Below are 18,416 nucleotides of genomic sequence, written 5' to 3'. Positions count from 1 at the left end.
TGTCTGCTTTGGTAGGATGTTCGTGTCCGATCCTAGATCCAGAATCACTTGATCCATTTCATATTCTCTGATTTGCACAGTCAATCTCATTTCCCTTCCTGTTCGCGTTGTGTGTCTTCCAAGCTTCCGGACTACGCGCAGTTCCCCTGATCCAGCACATCTAGTGATGAGTTCTTGCAATCCCTTCATAGCTTCATGCATGTCTCCAAAAAGGTAGTGAGAATTGAAGTATCCATCTCTGGTTCTAGTTGATCTTTACTACCTAAAGTGGAGGCCTCCGTGAAGCTTTTCTTAGCTTCCATGAATGTCTCCTTCGTGCGCTCCAAATCGAACTCTAGTTCCTTGTTGGAGCCGTACAAACCCACACACTCTCTTCTGGCTACTTACCTTTATCCTCTCATGTTGTGATACTACTTCAGAGCATGATGTTTACATTCGGGTCCTCTTCGTGCGGCTCCAGACCTCATCATTTGCAAGTTCTGAGTCAGGGGAGGCTGGAGGGTTCCTTTATCGTGCAACCTCGCTATCAGTGTGGGGAAGTCCTCTGTCTCATGATCAAACTGGGTACAACATAAACATGATGCTCTTGTCCGATTTGTATAATCATTGGCATAATGCCTTGGCCCTCCGCAATTGTAACAGATCAGCTGTCCGTGACCCCTTCCTAGTCCCGTTCCACCTGGACCTCGTCCGTGCCCCTGAAATCCAGTGCGCAACATCCCTGCATTTTGATCGAGGGCTAGCATTTTGGTTTGAACTTTGTAGGTAGGAGTCCGATCCATCATCAGTTCATAACTTCTGCAGGTGTGCTCATCATGGCCTACTGATCTGCAGAAATTACATAACAACTATTGGGACGTTTGTGTATACTTATGCAATAGGTGGTAGTTATTTGTAGCATGCTTCCCTCCTATCTGAAAAATTACACACCATAATGCAGGCGCCGCGCTTGGTCATGCTTGTGCCTCTGATCTCAATGGCATTGGCCCCCCTCCCACCAGGTAGTTCGCGAAGACTTGACAATGGTCCTTGTCATGTCCTTGGCCTTTGCACTTTATGCACCATACTTCCTCGCGCGCTTCAGGGTGAGTTGTACTATCCTGTTTCAAACTTTACATCTCCAAGCATAGGTTTTTCAACTGCGCATGGATTTGTTGGACCCCTAGACTAGGATCTTGTATTGGGGTCTCGTTCAATCTCATCACGATCTCCAATGCTTCTACCTGAGTGGATAGTTTCTGCTGTGACAATGTGGTCCTTAGATGTGGCGTTAGTGACGCTACAAACCATGCACGGTGCTACCCATCTATCAAGGTCATGTTGGCTTCTCGAATCATACCATTCAATCTCTGATCTAGGTCCTAGGGGGTGTCACCTGGAAGCATTGCGATTTCCTTGAACCCGATAATCGATTGTGTCTTCGATTTTGGCCTGCTAAATTCCCTGTTCAACGCAACTTGGATATCCGTGATTCCTATGTTGGGATTCTCATTGGAGTGCTTAATGTACCACATCAGTGCACGATCCTGCAAGGCACTAACCAGTGTTGCCTTCTTGATATTATCATCTGTGACTCCTTGCACTTCCCATATAGCCTTTACTACGAACCAAAATTGGTCTGAATCTTCGTTCCCTACTCCTTTGAATACTGGAAATTTTATTTCTCTCACCATATTGAACTATGGTGGTGGTGGAGGTGGTGTGTGCGAATATGGAGGTGACAATGGTGAAACCGGTGGTGTGGGTGGGGGTATCATGTGCAAAATTCGCTACCTTATCAGACTGATCGCGCTTCTTGGTGAAACTTTCGTGAGCTCTTCCTCACTTTCTCATAGAGGTGAAATCAAGGGACTAGTCTCTAATTCTTCACTACTTCCATTTCTGTAGATCCTCCCACTTCGCGTACCCCCAAACATCAATTTATTCACATAACCCGCTTTTCACACGGTAGCATTTTAATCCAAGTGTTCAAATATTTAATGTACTTAACTCACGGTCCTTTGAGGAAGCGTCATTCCAACTAGTTGTAGCTAACTATCGTATCTACCATGAACTCGATGATAAACCCTCCTATAATCCGATTGAGCCAATGGTCCACAATGCGTGCGATCTTAACTTCTTATGCTTCTAGTCTGCACACCAACTCTAGAGTCCACACGATCGGTTTGTCGAGCCTACACCTTCCATGATTGTCTGCTAGCTTCCTGATCCACTTGTACAACTCAGAGGAGAAGGATGCAAAGAAAATTTCGTGGATTTCCATATATAAGTAGCGCTCAAACCACTATTCCCTCGGTACTCACAAATTCCTGTTTTCTTGCGTCGTGAACTCGTGAATCTTTCTGTCTAGCCACTTTTCAATTTCTTTCTTTATCGGATTCCAGTGACACGACATCAGACATCTCTTATGTAGATCTTGGTCCTGGCAACAGAACCATTTGTTGGCTTGTTGGCTTGTTGGGACTAGCCCTTTCGGCAACAGTCCGCGGAGCGTGGAATGAGGTCTCACCCGGAGTAGTATGGGAGGGTGCTAGATACAGGTTTCTGCACCCTGGAGATGTCTGATGAGTTCAAGTGGTTCGCGATTTGACCCGTCGCGCATGTTGCTACACGTGATTTCCCATACCTCGCAGCCTAAGATGTTGCCTTCGCGTAACCCTACTCTGGGGCCAAACATGGCTATTACCCAAGTCCTTACTAGTAATCCAATATTAGTTGATTAACTTAGCTTATTTGTATGCTTTCAGTTATACTTTACAATATACACCATTCATACAAGTGTGCACAGTAAAGAAACAATATATTCGCAAATTATATCAAATATGTATTAACTCAAGAACAAATACATAGAATTAAGGTAAAACTTCTCTTTATTTATCTCTTCCTTAGTTACAGACTCGACTCTGCCCTGCGCACTCAGCTGCAGACTCTACTAGACCTCTGTGCACTCAGTTGAAGAGCCTTCTCCTACTCTACAACCCAAGACACACTTCGCACTTCAACTTAACCCCTTAGACTGTTCATGCCTATCCTCTATTCCATTAGATTTGATGCCTCTTTATAATTTAGAGCGTCGCTCTATTTATACAATCCCATGGTCCACGGACCATGGGTAGGCCGACATTACACTCAAAACTAATGTGGAAATCCCTATGACTCTAACATACATTTCGCGCTCTGCGCCCAGAGTCTTTACAACAATATCAAATCAAAACTTCGGCTTTGAGCCCCAAAACATGCTGTGGGGGGATCCCATGCCAAACATGGGGAAACCAACTGAAATAAATTACGTGAAAGGAAATTGCAGGGAAGTAAATCTAACTAATTCACACAATGGATCCGTTCACACTTTGGCAGGAATTTATGTGCATGGAAATAGAATTCAATTAAATCACATTTTAACAATAAGAACACATAAACAAATATGAAATCGAAAATGGGGTGAACGAGCTGGTCTGGCTAGGCCCTAGGCAACCAACTCATTTTCCTTCTAAGAAATGATGCTACTCAGTAATTCAAATCAGACTCATTAGCTTAAAAGAAAATATAAGATTTGAAAAGCATAAGGTGGAGCTCCTTCTTTTTATCAATTCACAAAGGCAAAGTACATCATGCAATACAGAGTCCAACCCAGATTTGGGCGATAAGAACATATACAATTTGCTTGGAACACAGTAATGTTATCTCCTCTATCTGCTAATCTATCCCCTAATTCTATTTACATTCTGTGATTTATAGACTGACAACCCAAGGCCGTAACTACTAAACTTAGTATAGGCCATTCAGTCAACCGTTTACATAACAAAATGTAGATTTTAGCCTCTTGGCTTTTGAATATAGACAATTTAACTTGCTAGTCATGGGCCAAATCTTCAGCTTCCATTCGAGCAATCCGCAACTTCAGTATTGCCTTTGGCTACCTTTGGTTGATCTGGTCTTTGTGGCAAACGATGCACAAAACGTGGTGGTGGTTAGGGAAGTCTGGATCTTCTATGTGGATTTTCTACACTAGAAATAGTGCGAGATCCAATCCTGCACTTAAATCAATAGTCACGTTAAGTGGCTTTACTTACCAAGTATTATTGGAGATAAGGATAAGTTGCAAAAGTGCATTAAAAGTAAGAAATTTGAATTAAATTATAAATTGAAATAAAATATGAAAAATAAAGTACATGTGAAATATATCACCATGCTTGGACTAGTGCAGGATGAGGGTATGTGAAAAGGGTAAAACATAGGTAAATAATTGAGGTTTATAAAGGGAAAAAGGAAAAGAATAGGGGAAATTTAGGGGCTAACATCCTACCATCCCTAAGTTATTGTGTGTCCTCGCATAAATTTTTACGTGCAAAAAAAACCTAAAAAATTTGGGTGCTTCACTTCAATCCTGTACTGTAATATTGATGTCAGCCTGCACTGTCTTGGACTTCTTCTCTTTGATCTTCAATTTCTTTGTCACCTTCTTGAGATGCCTAAAACACTGCAAAGCTCAATACTTCCACACCTTGACTTCTCTTTTCTACCTTTTGACCTCCATGGTTAATTCTTCCTTACTATGTTGCTTATCATTCTGCTCTTTAACCAACAGCTCCTCTAAATCCCGAACTTTCAACCATACGACTACTAAAATGAGAGGCTTGTGTCTCCAATTCATCAGGTGGAGGCATTTCATTACCCTGTGCTTCATTCTCTTCAACTGTTGTGGCAGGGAATTCAGTGCCCTGTTCTTTCTTCTCTTCAACTATTGTGGTGGGGGATTCAGTACCATGTGCTTCCTTCTCTTTAACTGTTGTGGTAGGGTATTCAATACCATGTCGAAATGGGGACTGCACTATATCAACATCCGACCCTTCAACTGAATCCTTTCTTACACTTGATTTTTATTTCTTCTTCTAAGGTTTCCGGATACAATTAGCCAACAAGGCATCATCTTCAACTTCTTCAATTTCTACTTCTTTGGAGTGGACTGTCGCATTCACAATGACTGACAAATTATGCCCTTTAGAGGCACTTGTATGCACTAGAGAGGTAGTCTGAGGGGAGGGGTTCTTTTCAACGAAGACGCTGGTCACCTTCTCCGTCGGATATGGGGCTTCCTCTTCTACTGTCTCTATGGGACTCTTCCTTTTTGTACCAATGCGAGAAGAACCTCCCACATTTTTTTTAACCAGACCCCTGCTTGTACTTGGACTAACAGGGTCCTTTGTATTTTTCCCAACGGGTGTCTTCTTGTGTAGCTACTCTAATAATGTTCCCCAGGTCACGCCTTTGGCTTCCAACTCCTTCTTGACTAAGATCTTGATTAACCCATGATGGTCTAATTTTTGGTCAGCCTGGTCTTCTCGTACAGTTTGCACGCCCTTGCCCATTCTCTTTAAACTTCGGAGCAAGAAGTGGGCGAAATTGATTTTCCACCGAAGGTGTCGGCCTGCTTCGAAATGTAGGAATATTATGAAATGGTAAACAAATGTGGAGGAATATTGTCCCTCGCAGGTCAAAAACTTCTGCAAAATATAAAGGAGATGTCACCATTGATCCAAAAGGGCGCTGCGGAGGATGCCTTTTTTCCAATTCACCTGCATTTTCTTGTCAATGACAAATCGTCGCCAGCACTTATTTTCTAACTTCTGATTCTTGAACCATTGCTTGCTAATGTTCTCTAACCCTGTGGCCTCTACGATGAATTCTTCTGTGACCTCGAACCTCAAGGGGCCAATTTTGACTCGGTCATCCTTAAAACTCTTGGAAAATTGCAGGGCCACCTCCCTGTCGTGCCCATCAAACCTCTGTAAAAACTGAAGAAACCCTGATTCTTGCAATAGTGCAAGACTATTGTGGTATTCGGTGGTTTTCTCTACTTGCCTGAGGGATGATGGCTCACCTCTAATGGGTGGCATTGTTGCTTAACGGCTATGAACAATCCAGATCTCTTTTGCATGAAACAATCGAGGAAGACAAATTCTTATGGGTAAGGGCCCAACCATCCACCGCCCTTTTCCAACTCACCATCCAATTACTTAATACATCCCTTAGATTTCCATGGACGTGTAGCATCCTTTGAAAGGCGTGCCAGACTGATTAGGGGTACTTTGCGGCGATGATTTAATGGCTGGGTGAAGTAATGATTTCAAATGTAGGACATAAATGATCATTTTGCAAGGGGTGTAATCATAGCCAAGCAATGGTTACACAATCCACATCATCTTCATAATCCATTAAAAATACCTTTAGCATTCATTAAAATGATCATGATTTCTAACCATACACACTTTGTACTTAAATAATTTTCTTCCTAATTAATACATGATAACATAAAGTACTTAAAAATTGAATGAAAAGACTCCTTTCAAAATTTCACAATAACCACTTTTTTATGACACACGCTATATTGTATGGAAAAATAAAATGCATTATATCTCTGACAGGGTGCGTGCTTGCACTGATCTACTGGCACCACCTATACTGTGCTGCTCTACTTGTACTATTCTTCTTGCACTATTGTATGTTGTAACGTGCTTGCACTGGTGCAAGCAGAAAATTTGTTGAAGAAAAAAACAGGAAATCTTGGTAGAACATAAGCTAGACTTTAACATGACTTTCCCAATCGTATGGAAGGTCTGCTTCGCCATTTCTTTGATGTTTCTGAGCACATCCTTTTGCTCTTTCTGCACTAGATCCTGCAATAAGATCATGGGGAAACAAAGAAGTGGGAAAGGGAAAAATTCAGAATGGGAAGGAAGTTTATGACAGGGATTCCAGGAATAGTACCATCAAGAGGGCGTAAACAAAAGTAGGATAGGGAAAAAAATTCAAGGGATAAAAGTGAGATTTATGAAACGGATAGGGTGAATTCGAAAGAATATGGGAAGGTAATCATTATGGGATTGAAGAAGAAAATTGATGGGGAATTACGAAAATGGGATATGAAGAAAGGCAGAAAATTTTCTGGAAAGTCTGCCTGCACTGGTGCAATAAAAAAAACTGCAGTGAGAATTAAATGTCACTTGAATGAAAATATCCATGCTAGTTACCCAAAAATTGTATAAGGGCTAGTCCCACTGAACCTACTTATTCTTGGTGGCAGCTAGCACATCTAAAGATCAAGCAACATCCTCCTTTTATTAGAAATTTTTTACCTTCCTGCCAGCAAGCTGGTTTTTAGGTTGATCCTTCTGCAATCATGTCAACAAACTGATTTTCATAATTACAGGAAAAGATTTTTTTTCTTTACTATTTAATCTATATATATATATATATATATTAGAAGAAGAAGAGTTCATGTTTTCAACAGGTTGGTATTACCATCCATCACTGCCATCCCAAATTGTTGTTGGACTTGCTGTGTAAAATCCTTCTTAGCAAGTGGCTAAAAATATCTCTTCAATCTATGTCCATTCACCAAGAACGCTAAGCTCTGTCCATCAATAGTTTTAATCTCTACTGCTCCATTCTCAAATACTTGGACCACCTCATAAGGTCCCATCCAACATGTATGGAATTTTCCTTTGAAGTATTTAAATCTAGAATCATAAAGGAGTACCCAATCACCTGGGTGAAACTGCTTTTTCTTAATAGACTTGTCATGCCACCTTTTGCATTGTTGTTGAATCAATATGTTCTGCTGAACAACAGCCCTTCGAAATTCATCCAACTCACTCAATTGAAGGAGATGTTGTTGTTGTGCTTCGGAGAGATCTAGCCCCAACTGAATTGCAGTTCTAAAAGTTTTGATCTGGAATTTGATTGGCATTAGGACTTGTTTTCCATATACCAGCTCATATGGTGTATGTCCCATACTATTTCTCCAAGTGGTTCGATATGCCCACAAAGCTTCTGGTAATCTTTTGGCCCAATCCTTCTGGTGCATATTTATTGTTTTTGTGAGGATGGACTCGATGACTTTGTTCGTGGATTCCACCTAGCCATTTGCTTGTGGGTGATATGGTGTAGATTTCCTATGTCGGATCTTATATTTCTCCATCACACCCTGCACCAGATTAGAAATAAACTACAGACCATTGTCAAAAGCTATCTCTCTAGGAACACCAAATGTAGTAAAAATTTCAGTAAAAAGGAAGTCAACCACAACCCTTTCTGGAGCAAAGGAAACAACTTTAGCTTCTACCCATTTTGTAACAAAATCTATACAAACCAAAATATGTTTTTTACTTAATGAAGTTGGTTTTATTGGCCCTATAAAATCAATAGCCCATTTTTCAAAAGGCTCAATCATAACTTGGGGGCATAAAGGCATCTCATTGGTTTGATTAGGCTGGCCCATTCACTGACAACTATCACACCGCCTGACATATTGTTTGGCATCCTTAAACAAGGAAGGCCAAAAGTAGCCAGTGTGCAATACCTTATATGTAGTCCGCTTATCAGTGAAGTGGCCTCCACAAGGTTCATCATGGGTAGATTTTAAAATGTCAAACACTTCTTCCTCTCTTACACATCTACAGATAATCAAATCTGGACCAGTGTAAAAGAGATCTCCTTGAATCCAGGAGTATGTAGCACTTTTCTAAATAATATTTCGCTTTTCACGAGCGGACAAGTGGGATGGTGTCTTTCCAGTGACTAAATAGTTAGCAATGTCAACAAACCATGGGGATTCTATCGACATAGCAAAAATATGTTCGTCAGGAAAATCATCATTAACAGGAGTTACTTCACCAGGATTATTCAATCTTGAAAGAAAATCTGCTACCACATTAGATTTTCCTGGTCTATCAACAATAGTAATATTAAATTCCTGCAACAAAAACAACCACCTAGTCACTCTACCACTAGTCAATGGTTTATTCATCAAATATTTAATTGTAGAATGGTCAGAATGTACAAAGACTTCATACCTTGTTATATAATGCATGAAATTGTTAATTGCAAAAATCACAGCTAAAATCTCTTTCTCTGTAACTGTATAATTTAATTCAATGGGAGACAAATTCATACTAATAAAATAGATGGCATAAGATTGCTTGTTTTCCTCCTGTCCCAAAGTTGTGCTAATAGCCAAATCTAAAGCATCAAAGGAAATGTGGAAAGGTAAGGACCAGTTAGGACCTCTCAAAACTGGTGCCTGTACTAAATTTTCCTTCAATGTTTCAAAGGACTGTTGGCAGGCTGTGGAACAAGAAAACTCACTATCCTTAGTTAGAAGTCAAAAAAGAGGGGTAGCTATCCTAGAAAAATTTTCAATGAATCTCCTATAGTAACCAGCATGTCCTAACAAACCTCTTACTTCCCTTTGAGTCTTGGGTCCAGGAAGATGCAAAATGATCTCAATCTTAGCTAGGTCAACCTGGATACCTTTATCATAAATAAGATGGCCAAGCACCACTCTTTCCTTGCACATTAACCTGCATTTCTTGTCACTCAAGGCAAGATGGGCTTCTTGGCAGTGAAGAAGTACTTTTTCTAGATTTTCAAGAGCCTCCTCAAAAGAGTCACCAAACACAGAAAAGTCATCCATATAAATTTCTACACATTCTAGATCAATAAAAATTGCCAGGACTACCCTTTGAAAGGTAGCCTTGTCATTACATAAGCCAGAGGGAATCACTCTATAAGCAAATGTTCCTCAAGGACATGTAAAATTAGTGTTTTCCTGATCTTCGGGTGCAATCTGTACCTGGTTGTAACCACTAAAGCCATCCAAAAAGGAAAAGTATTTCTTTCCTACAAGGGTATCAAGCACCTCGTCAATAAAAGGAAGAGGAAATTAATCTTTGAGAGTGGCTTTGTTTAGCTCTCGATAGTCAATACAAATATGCCATCTCCCATATTTCTTACGAACCAGCACTAATGGAGAGACCCACTGACTGTCAGATATAGGATAGATGAAACCAACATCTAAAAGTTTTTGTAATTCTTCCTTCACAACATCATTCAGAGCTGGATTCATATGCTTTTGGGGATGTCGAACAGGTCAAGCTCCTTCCTGAATGTAAATACGATGTGTACAGGTTTCAGGAGGAATACCTTTCATATCCTCATAACCCCATGCAAAGGCACCAAGATGGTTCTACAACAAGTTTACAAGCTGCTCTTGCTAATATGAGTCTATATTTGAACTAATATGCAAGGGTTTACCAGGGCTAATCTCAACAAGAGTAGTATCAGGCTCAAGAAAACTCAAGGGAGTGGTCAAAGGCAGTGGTACAAAAGAATGAGAATCATGATTCTCTTGAAAATCTAGGCTGAAAATCTAGCTCAATGGCTCAAAATTAGGCATAGTGTCTAGATTATTTAGGAAATCTTGAAACTCATCTTCTTGTGAAGACCCAGTATAATGATGTATAAGAGAAATGGACTAAGTCTCTTCATCACTACTTTGATCCAACCATAAGGTATCTCGAAGGTCCTGAATGGATTTGGCAGGAGGATACAAGGTAACTTTCTTCCTAGAATCTCCATGAGAAATATACATGTCACCAGAACGACATCCAATATATGCATCAATTGTAGCAAGCCATGGTCGACCCAAGATCAAGGGATGTCCTCCTACTGGGTTCTTCGGTTGAAGCACAATAAAATCAGCAAGATATTCCCAAGAATCTAATGCAATGATCACATCATCCAATACTCCTTCTAGCTTGATTTTAGATCTATCCGCCAATTCAAGCACAGTGGGAGTAGGATGAAGATGAGATAATCGAAGTTGATCCATGGTTTGTTTAGTCATGACATTAATGGCTGTCCCCAAGGCTATAAGAACATTAGAAACAAGGACATCACCAATCTGAACTAAGACAACAGGGTTTCTAGGATCAGTATATTTTTCCATAGACACACATCTCATCATCAACTCTGTTGCCCTACCAATGAATTGAATGGTTTGGGGTTCTAATCTCTTCCTCCCTAGTTTCTTGAGACAGATTTCCTTAATGACCTTAGTACAAATGGGGATCTCTTTAATGGTATAAAACAAAGGTACCTTAATAAAAAGGTTCCTGAGTTCAAAAACTAAGCTAGTCTCAGAAATAGGCTCACTTCTTTCCACAAATAGCCTTTCTGGAAAGGGAGGCTGGTTGGAAGAGGATGGTAAGGATTCAGAAGGTAAGGGAATGGGCTGCTTGGTGACAACTTCCATAGAATGGTTAGGAGTCTCCTCCTCTCCTTTCTCTTCAATAATCACCATAGGTTGCTTCTGGTTTTCCGAAGTTACAGTCCTCCCCAATCTCAATTGGATATCATGAACCCCAACTGGAATAGACTGGTACCCGAATGGTAAAGGCAGGTTCATTACATGGATCATTTGCACCACCTTATTATTATTAGGATTGGGTATAGGTTGAGCAGGCAACTGAGGAGGTCGAAACGGTGGGGGTAAAGGCAAAGGTGGAGTAGACTGACTCTGAGGTAAATATGGCTGAGGCATTGGATAAGGTGCATATGTAGGTGGATATGACTGCATAGGTGGTTGGTAGGAATACTGAGAATGATTTGACCCTCTCCAACCTTGTTTCCATGGTGGAGAAGGTTGTCCATGCTGATATTGATTCCCATACTACCACTGCTGAGAATGATTAGTGTTAGGATAAGAATATGCATGTGCATTATAACCAAAATAGTGTGGAGAGAATTCAGGAGCCATACCTGCACTTACCTGAGGCCAATTCCTCCTTGCTCCCATGGCATATAAGTATTCAGCTTTAGGTTGTCCCCCTTTGATTACAGCTTTAAGTCCTAGTATAGAGGGACACTTTTATGTGGTATGGTCTTCTGCACAAATAACACACTTATTAGTTTCCTTCAAATCAAGAGGACACTCTTTAGGAGGATGCTTATCTCTACATTTAGGACAGAAAATACATAATGACTCTTGTTCTTTTATAAGTTTTTGCTGAAATTTCAAGGAGTCTAACTGTTTGCTAACAGTATTCATTATTTCAATATTCATATTTTCCATTTTATTTTCTAGTCCAATAATCATAGCATTAGTAGATTCAGTTTTTCTATTTCTACTCCCAATTCCTCTACTAGATCTATACTGATTCCTTGAAAATTTCTTGCAAAAATCACAGATTTGATCAAAAGTTTTTTGAGAAATATCACCTTGTCCTAACAGGTTCCAATTATTTCTAGCGTCATCAGTAAGTCCATGCAAGAACAAATTTTTGATAGTACTAGAATCAAACTTAAGCTTTGACCTTTGTAAAATATATAGAAATATTTCTAAGTAACACTCAAGAGTTTCATCATCATTCTGTACAATTGTAAAGATTTCATCTTGCATGTCCTAATTTTTGCAATATTCTTGATATTTTGAAAAAAACACTCCTTCATCTGATCCCCAAAAGTTATGGTGTTCCCTCCTAACCCCATAAACCAGCGCAAAGCTGAGTCTTTGAGAGTAGTTGTAAACAATCTCAACTTCTAAGCTTCAGTTGAATAGTCATAACTTCTACACAAAATATCAAACTCGAATAAAAAATGCCCAGGATCTTCATGAAATTTACCATGGAAACGAGGAAGAGTCGATGGTGGAATATTCTTCATCTGTGAAATAGTATCAAGATCCACAATTGGAAACTCAAAAGTGGATTGTTCCTCATTTACCCAGTTTTCACCAGTTCCTTCCGCATGATCTTCATGATCTACAATTGTTTCCCCTTCACGCGAACTACTCTCAACCAAGGAAAATTTTAAGGATGGAAAATTTTCTTGAAGTTTAAAACATTGGCGAATCTCACCAATCCCTAATATGCAAATTATAAATGTTTATTGATATATTTGTAAAATTATTCAAGTTTATAATTATTTTATATATAGTCTCTATATAATGTTGGCGATTTTTAAGGTAAAATAATTTTATATTCTAAAATTTGGGCGAATCGTCTTTTATAAAATTGGAAATTGGCGAATCTTTTTTGTGGAAAAATCATGGAAAATTAGCCCACTGGGCGAACATTAGCCCCTAAAATTTTCCATGCTCTCAACAGGCTAAGAAGATTGACTACTAGTAGTCTCCTCCTTCCCCTCTTTGGGCTAAACCACACCTGAGCTACTGTCACCAGAGTCCAGGTGGATTGTTCCTGCATGATGGGTTTGAATTTTGGACTTCCTGCCTATAGAAGAAGACCCAATATGAAAATTGTTTTCGTATTTATCAGTATTTCCTCGGCCCTTAGTGGGCTTCTTACCTCTACCTCTTCTAAGCATTCATCTCAAAAAGAATAACAAAGCAACTTAATAATACTCAACTCCAGTAAAATTCTTTCAAGAAACTTTCCCAAACAATAGGAGCACACTACAGAAAAAGATAAAAGAAACTTACCCCTATTGCATCAAATATAAAATTCTTACCAAATCAAATCGCCTCCTCAGCAACGGCGCCAAAATGTTGGGTGGTGGAATTGCACTTAAGAAACTCAACACTTAATTTTCAACTTGAGGGATCCGTAAACTTAGAGACGAAGCACAGGAAATGCTAGAGATGGTATGAACCTTCCTAATGTAAATTCCCACTTTCTTAAATGGGAACTTGCACAATCAAATTGGAAAGAGTAAAAGACAACTTAACCATCAAAGTAATCTAGTGATGGAACAAGAAAGAATGCATTTGCAAAGGAATCAAAATAAAAAGACAATCACTCCAGCTGATCAATATTTAATCATTATGTATATGCTTATATTCCTCTTTAGTAGAAACATGTTAGTAGTCTCGTAAAGTGGGCCCTTAAACCTGCTTTCTTAAAGGTTTCCTTCTTGCACTAGTCAGTCTTGCACTTATCGCAATCTACTTGCACTAGTGTAGACGCAAATATTTATGCAAGCGATATAAATTGTGTCTTACCAAAGATTCTTGACTTCATGCAAGGGCTCAAACCTCAAGGGTTCTGAGCACTCAGATCTTGTGAAAAGAAACCAGTTCTTGTACCTGAGCAGAGTTCCTTGCACTTAGTTATCGATTCTAGAAATAAGTATTAATTATTGCAAATGAAACTTAATTGCATAAATAACTTGCACATGGAAAAAATATTTTTTTCCAATCTTAACTGCATGTAGAATGAAAGAAAATAACCATAACTGGAAACAACCACTAAAGAATTAATCCTGCCATCTGCATATATATATTACTTGGAAGAATGGAAAAGAAACATGGCATGAAAGAGACTCGAAATACTTGCTGCAACACACCAACATGCACTAGTGTAGGTTCATTTCTCCTACTTTGACCAGGCGAGGAAAAGGAAAAGGATTAATCACACCAACGTGCACTGGTGCAGGTTCATTCCTCCTGCTTGGACCAGGTAGGGAAACCAACTGAAATAAATCACGTGAAAGGAAATTGCAGGGAAGTAAATCTAACTAATTCACACAACAGATCCGTTCACACTTTGGTAGGAATATATGTGCATGGAAATAGAATTCAATTAAATCACACTTTAACAATAAGAACACATAAATAAATACGAAATCGAAAATGGGGTGAACGAGATGGGTTGGCTGGGCCCTAGCCATCCAGCTCGTTTCCCTTCTAAGAAACGACGCTACTCAGTAATTCAGATCAAACTCATTAGCTTAAAAGAACATATAAGATTTGAAAAGCATAAGGTGGAGCTCCTTATTTCTATTAATTCGCAAAGGCAAAGTACATCGTGGAATACAGAGTCCAACCCAGATTTGGGTGATAACAAAATATACAATCCGTTTGGAACACAGTGCTATTATCTCCTCTATTTTCTTATCTATCCCATAATTATATTTACCTTCTATGATTTATATACCGTCGTAGCTACTAAACTTAGTACAAGCCATTCGTTCAACTGTTTACATAAAAAAATGTAGATTTTAGCCTCTCAGCTTTTGAATATAGACAATTGAACTTGTTGGCTGTGGGCCAAATCTTCAGCTTCCATTCTGTTATAGACATTTTTGGGCATTGCAACCCCAATCATAAATGTCCATAAACCAAGGGATCTTAAGTCCCTAAAAGTGTTGTTCCAACCCCTAAAAGAACAAGGTCAGCTGATTACATCATCTTCTAGAAGTTCTCCATGAAAAACTACTCAGAACTGGTCAAAATTGGACCATCGCACCTGCTCCATGGTCAAAGTGCGCTGCATCCCACCTAAATGCACATGGGAGGTGCGATGCATACTGAAAATCCCTTCTATGGGGTGCGATGGGCGAGAGTGGACAAATGGCAGGGTCAATCTGTGAGGTGGAAGATCATGGAATCTTCCAGAAACTTCTCCTGTGACACTTGCCTCTCTGCATTCGCCCAGGGATGAGTAAGAGATCATCAATCTCCAAGTGGAATCAAGAACTATCAGAGAGAGGAAACTAATCAAATCTCAAAAGCTAACTCACCCCCCTTGCAAACATCTATATATGGATCCCTCATCCCAGAGATCCAGAGGCTAGAATTTTGTATCTTATAAGGAAGTGCTGCTGGTTTCTTGGTGTAACATCATAGTGTTGGGTGATCTAAGCTTTTCATGAGGTGAAGAAGGGCTTTCTTGCTGAGAGGATGACGCTGGGTCAGAACAATTGGTTGTAATCCTCTTTGCTATCCTTGATTATTAATAAAGCTATTCGATTTTTCCTCCACATTCTTGTATGATTGATGATATATGAATTTATGTGGTCAATATATATCTAGTCCTATATTTTTTATGATAGTAGATCTCTGTTCTTAGATAGTGTTATGCTGCTTTAATTCTATAGGTTCTCTTTGAAGCTGGGTAGACGAGGAAGTGAGTGGCAAAGATCTATCAGAAGGGAGAGGAATCAAGCAAGGAACCAAGCGCAAGACAGAGGTTGGTCTCCTTCTTTCCCCTCTTATCTACTTCTCATAAAGGAAAACAAAAGTGGTTTTAGTTTGTTTGTTTCTAAGGTAGCTACTAGCCTTAGTGGGACTAGTAGCTCTGCGTAGACACTAGATTTCCAAATAACAAAATGGCGACTCCACTGGGGAGCGAATAGATTTTTTGTTTGTCTATATTTGTTTTCTTTATAAAATTATAGATGGAGCCTGAAGTCAAGCCAGCTAGCCTTTGAACTGCATTTGTTATGCAAGTGAAAAGTAGATCAATGTTGCTTCAGTCTATCTCCAGGTTTTGTTTATGAACTGAACAATCGATTTAAAATCTCTCTAATTGCCCTTGTGGTGGCTCTAGTAACCTCTTTAGATCTACCCCTATGATTTATTTACTGATTACCACTTGCTCGGCCTAAATCCCTGAACTGAGCTACAAACTGTGAACCGGAACCCAGTTGAAGTCTCGTCTCTGGACCATCGCACTGTATCTTCTTTGGAATCTGGATGCATCGCACTTCCTGTGTGTAGTAGGTGCGCTGCATCTCACTTTCCCTGTGCTACAGTTGCGTTGATCAGACAGGACCTCTTCTGCTCTTAAATTTTGGTTTTTGTGTTCACTCTTTTCAGCTCTATTAAGGAGTTTTGCTGTCTGTAGTCAGTATACCTCTGTTGAAACCCCTTCCTTACCATTATTCCGACTCCATTGTGCAAAGAACTGTAAATGTTTTTATGTATTTTGAGCCATTTTCAGTTCCCTTTTACAAGGAAGTAGTGTAATTGAACTGTCGTTTCTTGATTTGGAAGTGTCGCAAGTGTCGTTTTCAGTCATAGAAGAGAATCCGATTGTTCTTGATAGTTGATTACACTGTTACTCTTTTATTTGATTTGAATTAATAGTTTTTCAAGTGTCGAAAGCAAGTTTTCAATTCCAAATAACAAAGTGTCGTCATTGTCTTCATTTTGTCTTGAAAAGAAACTTGTTAGTAATGTCGCTTTAAAAATAATTCAGATTTGCGCTTAGCTTTCTTTTTATCATTCACAAATTAAGAAGGCTGAAAAAAAATACATGCATGTGAATTTGCATTTAGACTGTTTGTTGGTTTGATTTAGGACAGTGCATATAGTGTGTGTTCTCTGCTCTATGTTGAAAGAATATCGTCTCTCTTTCCTTAGTAGCTAGGATTTTCATTGCAAAAAAAAAGAAGATTAAACGATTGTTTATGATCTTAGATTGCATTTTAGGAAAATGTATATCTACATCACGCGGTGAACCTGAAAGGCAAATTTCTTAAGCAAGATCAACTGTAAAATAAATTTAATGAATCTAAAAATGCTTTGGAACCTAACGCACAACATTTAGAAGTCTAGTCTAGAGACGTATTCTGGCGTCGTAAAGCCTGGTAATTGTTGTTTTCATCGCTGGTTGGGTGATTCCTCCACTTTGAGACGATAAGTGCCAGTACGGACTTGTACTCCCATGTACCATCGAGTATATATTGGGAGACCACAATAGGCTTTATCCTTTATCCATAGGAAGCTGTGTCTACTGCCCTATCGATCGCAATGCATTGAACACAACATTCGGGAAGATTGACTATCGTACCGTAAAAAGTATTCTGCAGTTTTGCGATTGGTTTGGTAATCCCTCTGTCTAGATTTCCAAAGCTGTCTCTTTCATTCCTTTTCAGACTCCTTAAAGGAAAAGGTCCATCTGAGCACTTGTCACTTCAAGCTCATTAAAAATCGAAGGCGACTAGAGTCATCTTTTGTTTTTTCTCGACTCTTAAAAATTGAAAAAACAAGTTGTGTCAAAGCGTCTAAAATTCATTTAATTCGGAAACATATTTCCCCTTGATTTTTAGTTGATCGAGTAATCCGCAATCGTGGAAGAAAGTCAATTGAAACCCCGTCGTTTGCGGAGACTTACGAGTCAACCGTCTTTGTCTCCAGAATCAAAATTGTTACGGACAAAGCGAACTCGTTTAACCAGTTCCAAATCCCCTGGTAAAGTTAGAACAAGTGTTCCAAAACCATCGGAGACTCCGGTTACTCCAAACATTTCTGGTATCCCTGCGTTTACAAAAGAAGTTCCGCAGCCACCGAAGGACAGTAGAACTGATCCTAGTGTGGAGGTAAACACTTGTATTACTGAACCAACTCCATCTACAACTGATTCTGAAGGTGTTATTCCCAAGACATCTGTCGCTGCAGACTCAATACCTTCTTCGGTGCCAGAAATATTTTACGAACCTGACGGTCTACCTCTTCCACCTAGTCTGATTGCTATAGAAGAGATTGTGGAGGATCCTCCATCTAGTACTCCATCACAATTTGGAGTCGGGATCACCCTATATCCTTCTTCATCAGAAATTAGTCTACCGTCATCGGAAGCTCCTGTAGAATCGCTAGGAAATCTTTAGGATAGACTAGAAATGTCTGAACAACCGTCGACATCTAGGACCGTGTCGTTAGACACAGTGACGGCAGAACTTCCTGCTATCACTCCAACAATGTTTGCCAGCATACCATCTGTCCCAACTAGCTCTCAATTGCTAGATGGAACCCACTCAAGGGCTATTTCGACAGTATGGTCCATTCTTGTTTGTTCATCCGGGATAATATCCGGGAACTCTTACATTGACTC

Source organism: Pinus tabuliformis, chromosome Q (genome assembly GCF_031772625.1).
Source record: "Pinus tabuliformis cultivar Carrire ecotype Pingquan chromosome Q, CPIR1, whole genome shotgun sequence".
Lineage (NCBI taxonomy): Eukaryota > Viridiplantae > Streptophyta > Pinopsida > Pinales > Pinaceae > Pinus > Pinus tabuliformis.
This window is presented reverse-complemented; position numbering follows the sequence as displayed.